The sequence below is a fragment of the Callithrix jacchus genome, chromosome 3 (genome assembly GCF_049354715.1).
Source record: "Callithrix jacchus isolate 240 chromosome 3, calJac240_pri, whole genome shotgun sequence".
Lineage (NCBI taxonomy): Eukaryota > Metazoa > Chordata > Mammalia > Primates > Cebidae > Callithrix > Callithrix jacchus.
In genome coordinates this window covers 114,258,375-114,264,889 of record NC_133504.1, presented here as the reverse complement: position 1 = coordinate 114,264,889, position 6,515 = coordinate 114,258,375, and the positions used below count along the sequence as shown (strand labels likewise).

Below are 6,515 nucleotides of genomic sequence, written 5' to 3'. Positions count from 1 at the left end.
GACCAGGGGGCGGGGCCCAGTGAGGGGGCGGGGCCTGCGCCGGCGCAAGGGCCGCTGTGCTCTCCGCGGAGGGAAGGGGCGAGGGGGCTGAGGCCCGGCGCAGGCGGGTCACCAGCCGCGCGCTCGGCTCCTCCTTTGCTTCTGCTGGCGGTTTCTCCCGGAAGGCGGTTCCGTGCCGGCACCACTGCACAGGGCCGCGAATTGCGTTTTGGTGGCCTGCGACTGCTGAGCGACCTGTCACAAAGACGCAAAGCTAGCAAAATGAACACGATTGACAGGGTCATTTTAAGACCAGCGATGGTTACAAGAATAAAAGAGTTGCGTAGCAACGTTACGATACCACAATGGATATGCTACGATGGATATGTTTTTAGTTTTGAAACTGCATTTTAGTGCCCCTCACTCACTGAAACGTCTAGAATACTAATAACCATTTGGGGTTGTCTCTTCTAGAATTCTCCAGTCATGCTCTGTGTATTACCTTGCTTTTAGAAAACTTCAGCCTAATTTAAACAATACATGGATTTGTAATGTTCTGACAGTTTCATGATGGGCATAATCATAGTGTGCTGGTTCATTTAATGTAAGTGATAAGGTGAGTGGACACACACACGTAAAGCTATGGTTTTTAAAGGACTGAAAGTCAGCATAATATCAGACTACTGAATTAGTGTGGCACATTTGTGGGTTTTGTTCAGCAGTTGCCTTTGGCTGAGTAACACGAAATATATATATATAAATAATTAATGCTTATATATTTATGCCCTACAATTAAGTTTCTTGCCTTCATTTTGTAGGGGTGAAGGGAAAGCTCTGCCCTCTAAAGGTTCACTGGCGTGAACTAGCAAAAGAAAAGATGAACAGAAGAAAAGGGCATACAAATTTATTTTTTACTTCTTGGAGACCGAGTCTCACTCTGTTGCCCAGGCTGGAGTGCAGTGAAAGCATCTCCGCTCACTGCAGCCTCCGCCTCCCGGGTTCAAGGGGTTCTTCTGCCTCAGCCTCCTGAGCAGCTGGGATTACAGGCACGTGCCACTAAGCCTGGCTAATACTTTCTGTATTTTTATTAGAGACGAGGTTTCACCTTGTTGAGCAGGCTGCTCTCCAACTCCTGACCTCAGGTGATCTGTCAGCCTTGATCTCCCAAAGTGCTGGGATTACAGATGTGGCCGGCGCTCCCGGCTCGAATACAAATTTATTAATATGCCCTGGAGAAAATCACAGGAGAGTGATTACCCAATAACCCCATGAGGTTCAGATGCTTATGTACACTTTTTTATAGGGGAGAGGGAGATGGAGGAATGTAAGTACTTCTGAGGGCCACAAATGATTCTTTGGATGAGCCTGAGAGATGGACGATTGCTTGCAACGGATTCTTTTTAGAAGTTGGATGAGCCCAAGCGGAAATCAATGGCTTCGGACAAAGTTCCTCTGCGCTCTAGATTTGATGTTTGACTTTCAGTCTTCTTGCAGTCAGTAAATCATGAAATTTCAATGACGGGGTGGAAGACAATTGTTGTAGGGTTGATAAAGAGTGGACAGTCGCTGGGTGCGGTGGCTCAAGCTTGTAATCCCAGCACTTTGGGAGGCCGAGGCAGGTGGGTCACGAGGTCAAGAGATCAAGACCATCCTGGTCAACATGGTGAAACCCGGTCTCTACTAAAAATACAAAAAATTAGCTGGGCACTGTAGCGCGTGCCTGTAATGCCAGCTACTCAGGAGGCTGTGGCAGGAGAATTGCCTGAATCCAGGAGGCGGAGGTTGCGGTGAGCCGAGATCACGCCATTGCACTCCAGCCTGGGTAACAAGAGGGAAACTCCGTCTCAAAAAAAAAAAAAAAAAGTGGACAGTCATGCAGGAGTATGATTATACAAACGGAGTATGATCTAGTGGTAATAAGCCAGGGAAACAGCATGGACCGTTAGTTCAGGTTCTTCTCTGTGTCCTTGTGTCTTCAGAGGTAAGGATGTTCCTTTTCTCCGTGTAAGGGGAGGGTGAGTCTCAAATGGGGGTCTTATGACCTACTTCAGGGAAGGACAGCAGGTTTTATGGCCTGCCTCAGGGCAGATGGCCAGAGTATTCTTTCAGTGGTTTATGGCCTGCTTCAGGGGAAAAGGACTGAGGGGAAGGTGAAAATGACCTCTTTGCTTTTGCTATTTTCTCAAATGCTCAGGTGCTATATTATTTTGGATAGTGTGTCCTGAACCCCATCACTAGTTTTACTGCCTGCAATCCAGAGCAGCACAGTAGATGAACCAAATATTCCTTCAAAAGCCAAAAAATCTGGGGTACGAGTGGCAATAAAGAGAAATAGTAGAAGAGAGTAAAGGAATAAATAAATAAGTTATATAATGAGAGAAATCCAATGTTCATTAAGACCTCTGAAGAAATTGAAAGCAAGGAATGATATTGTCTCTTCACTCAATTATATCAGATGGCTGAAATAATGAAGATACATATTGCTAGGAACTCTGCTTTTGAAACCTGAAAACATCAAATGGAAGCCTGAGTGGCCACACCCTGGGAGGCATTTTCATATGATAGGCTGATGACTGGACAGATTATTAATGACTGACTGGGGTTTTAGAAATGTGCCGCTGTCTTTTAACTCTTATGATTCTTTTGCTATAAGGAATCAGCGGTCAAAGATAAAGGATTTGTCTGTAGTATAGTAAAAAAGAAAATAAAAATTTTGTCTTTGTCCTGAGTTCCTGTCACGGAGCTTCTAAAACCTTAGGAATTAATTGGTTTTTGTATGCTCAAGAATGACTCATGGGAGAGTTTATGTCTGTTCTTGCACTGCTGTAAAGAAATACCTGGCTATGAACAGTGGCTCATGACTGTAATCTCAGCACTTTGGGAGGCCAAGATGGGTGGATCACCTGAGGATAGGAGTTCAAGACCAGCCTGATCAACATAGCGAAACCCCATCTCTATTAAAAATAAAAGAACTATAACTACATACCAGCTACCAAAAAACAAAAAATATAAAAACTAGCCAGGCATGGTGGCATGTGCCTGTAATCCTAGCTACTTGGGAGGCTGAGATAGGAGAATTGCTTGAACCCAGGAGGTGGAGGTTGCAGTGAGCCAAGATTGCGCCACTGCACTCCAGCCTGGGCAACAAAGTGAGATTTTGTCTCAAAAAAACAAAAAAAGAATAGAGGCATGGTCACTTATGCCTGTAATTCCAGTGTTTGGGGAGTCTGAGCAGAGAGTATGGCTTGAGGTCAGGAGTTTGAGACCAGCTTGGGTGACATAGCAAGACTCTGTCTCTTCAAAAACTTTTTTAAAAAATTAGGCCAGGTGATTTTTTTTTTTGAGACTGAGTCTTGCTCTGTCACCAGGCTGGAGTGCAGTGGTGCAATCTTGGCTCATTGCAACCTCTGTCTCCTGGGTTCAAGCGATTCTTCTGCCTCAGCCTCCTGAATAGCTGGGACTACAGGCAAGTGCCACCATGTCCAGCTAATTTTTGTATTTGTAGTAGAGATGGGGTTTCACCATGTTGGCCAGGATGGTCTTGATCTCTTGACCTTGTGATCTGCCTGCCTCGGTCTCCCAAAGTGCTGGGATTACAGGTGTGAGCCACCGCACCCCACCAAGGATATGATTTTTTTTTTTTTGAGACGAAGTTTTGCTCTTCTTACCCAGGCTGGAGTGCAATGGTGCGATCTTGGCTCACCACAACCTCCACCTCCTGGGTTCAGGCAATTCTCCTGCCTCAGCCTCCTGAGTAGCGGGGATTACAGGCATGCGCCACCATGCCCAGCTAATTTTTTGTATTTTTAGTAGAGATGGGGTTTCACCATGTTGACCAGGATGGTCTCGATCTCTTGACCTCTTGATCCACCTGCCTCAGCCTCCCAAAGTGCTGGGATTACAGGCTTGAGCCACCGCGCCTGGCCTAAGGATTTTTAAGCAATGATTTCACTCACAATATATCAAATTTTAAACAAATATTCTTACAAACAAATGAGTATCATAAAGGGAAATATGTGCTATCTTCACAGCATATTATTAATTATACAGTTTCTTCAAAATGAATGGAGCATTTGATGGCCATGAACATGCACCACTCTGGTTGAACCTGCTGGGGGACCCACATTTGGCTGAAAGCCAGTTTCTATGAACATTGCTGCCCTCTGACCTTCTCTGCCATAGCGTCAGTGAGCATGGGGGCTATTGATTTAGGCCTTTCTTACAAGATGCAAGATTCCTGTAATGGGACTTTGGCTCAAGGACTCTCCATCAGCCTGGCTAAGATTATGTTAGCTTGCACTGAAGTCTGAGATGCCTATCCTTCCCTCTTTCCTTTCCCCGGGTGTCAGACAAGCATAAGCATGGCTTTCTGCAGCCTCTCCTTGCTTGCTCCTGCTCTCTTCCCTTTATCCTTCACAGACACTTCCCCAGTAGGTCTCTCTCTTGCACGTGGACTCCTGTCTTTCAGTCTGCTTTTCAGAGCATCCAAAGTGAAACAGAGTGCTTGCTTTTTCACATGACCTATGAAGGACTTTCAGAGCCATAAATATCACATTTTCAAATATCTTCCAATTAAAAAAAACCTTCAAGGTCCACTGCCTGAGCCCCCAGGGGGACCAACGAGTGGGCATCTCCCTTAAAAAAACCACCACCAACAAAAAACCTTCAAATATAAACATACTCAAAATATTATATGATGAATTTTATTTTTTAATTATAGAAATGATTTATTTCTAATGGCAAACAGATGTAATTTTTTTTGAGACAGAGTCTCAATCCTGTTGCCCAGGCTGGAGTATAGTTATATGATCATGGCTCACTGAAGCCTCCACCTCCCAGAGTCAAGCAATTCTCCTGCCTCAGCCTCCTGAGTATCTGGAACAGGTGCACGCCACCATCCCTGGCTTATTTTTTCATGTTTTGTTGAGATGGCGGGGTTGGTCTTACTATGTGGCCCAGGCTGATCTCCTGAGCTCAAGCAATCTTACCATCTCAGCCTCCCAAAAGGCTGGGATTACAGGTGTGAGCCACTGCACCTAGATAAATATTATTTTTTAAGGCTGTTATCTGGGAAATACTATTATAAACACATTTTGTTTTTTTGTAATATTTTTGTGTATTGAAAAAGTAATGAGAGTTTTAAAAATCTGGCTGGGCGTGGTGGCTCACACCTATAGTCCCAGCACTTTGGGAGGCCAAGGCGGGCAGATCACAAGGTCAAGAGATCAAGACTATCCTGGCCAACATGGTGAAACCCCATCTCTACTAAAAAATACAGAATATTAGCTGGGTATGGTGGCATACACCTGTAGTCCCAGCTACTCTGGAAGCTGAGGGAGGAGAATTGCTTGAACCTGGGAGGAACCCTGGAGGCGGAGGTTGCAGGGAGCTGGGATCGTGCCACCGCACTTCAGCCTGGCAACAAAGCAAGACTCCATCTCAATAATAATAATAATAATTTAAAAATTGAAAAAACTTTAGTTCGGGCGCAGTGATTCATGCCTGTAATCCCAGCACTTTGGGAGGCTGAGGTGGGCAGATCACGAGGTCAGGAGATTGAGACCATCCTGACCAACATAGTGAAACCCCGTCTCTACTAAAAAATATTAGCTTGGAGTGGTGGTGCACGCCTGTAGTCCCAGCTACTCGGGAGGTTGAGGCAGGAGAACTGCTTGAACCCAGGAGGCAGAGATTGCAGTGAGCCAAGATCGCCTGGGCGACAGTGCAAGACTCAGTCTCAAAAAAAAAAGTCTCTGATTAAACTCGATATAACTCTAAGATTATAGACACAGAAATGAATTTATCTGAAGTTCCAGGGAAATTTCAATTTGTTATTATTTCATTCCATCTATTAAAGAGGCATAAGGAAAATTACAAATATCCTTAAGAAATATGCCTGCTCAGGATGCACCTCTACCTGGTGACCTGCAGGGGGCACTGTAATAGTAGTTATGAATGAAAAGGCCTTTGATGAGACTGCAGAGCTTACTATTATGTAAAAGTAGTTAATAAGGCCTAATCTGTTATAATGTGTTAAAATAAGCTGCTTTGAAAAATCCATGGTGATTTAGTAAAAATGATTTAAATGATGTAGCTTGGATAAGAATCATTGGTATTTTAAAAAATACCCTTGCACATCCACAAATGTAAAAACAATGGAACTCTGGCGAAGGATATAAAGTAACTGTAGAAATAGTGGTGCTGACTCATGCTTTAAGAATTATTGCGGCTTGCTTCAGCAGCACATATACTAAAATTGGAACGATACAGAGAAGATTAGCATGGCCCCTGCACAAGGATAACACGCAAATTCGTGAAGCATTCCATATTTTAAAAAAAAGAATTATTTTTTAGCTTAAGAAGCTAATTTGAATTCCAACAGAGTCCTCCTTAAGATAAATTCCAAGAGCAAAGTAAAAGTTTCAGCAGTGTTAGTTCAACTAAACCTGAGAAGGCATTCTTACAGGGAATTCCAAGAGGCATTAGTTTGATCTGAGCTTGTATGGACGACTCTAGGTGTAAGGTTGTTTCTGGTA

At 44.1% G+C, this 6,515-nt stretch overlaps 1 non-coding gene across 1 annotated transcript; it reads left to right on the top strand.

Moving 5' to 3' along the window:
- Nucleotides 1–6,209: 6,209 nt before the first annotated feature.
- On the top strand, nucleotides 6,210–6,312 carry LOC118152478 (U6 spliceosomal RNA). Its single transcript, XR_004741239.1, has one exon. It is a non-coding gene; the product is annotated as a U6 spliceosomal RNA (small nuclear RNA).
- The last annotated feature ends 203 nt before the right edge of the window (nucleotides 6,313–6,515 follow it).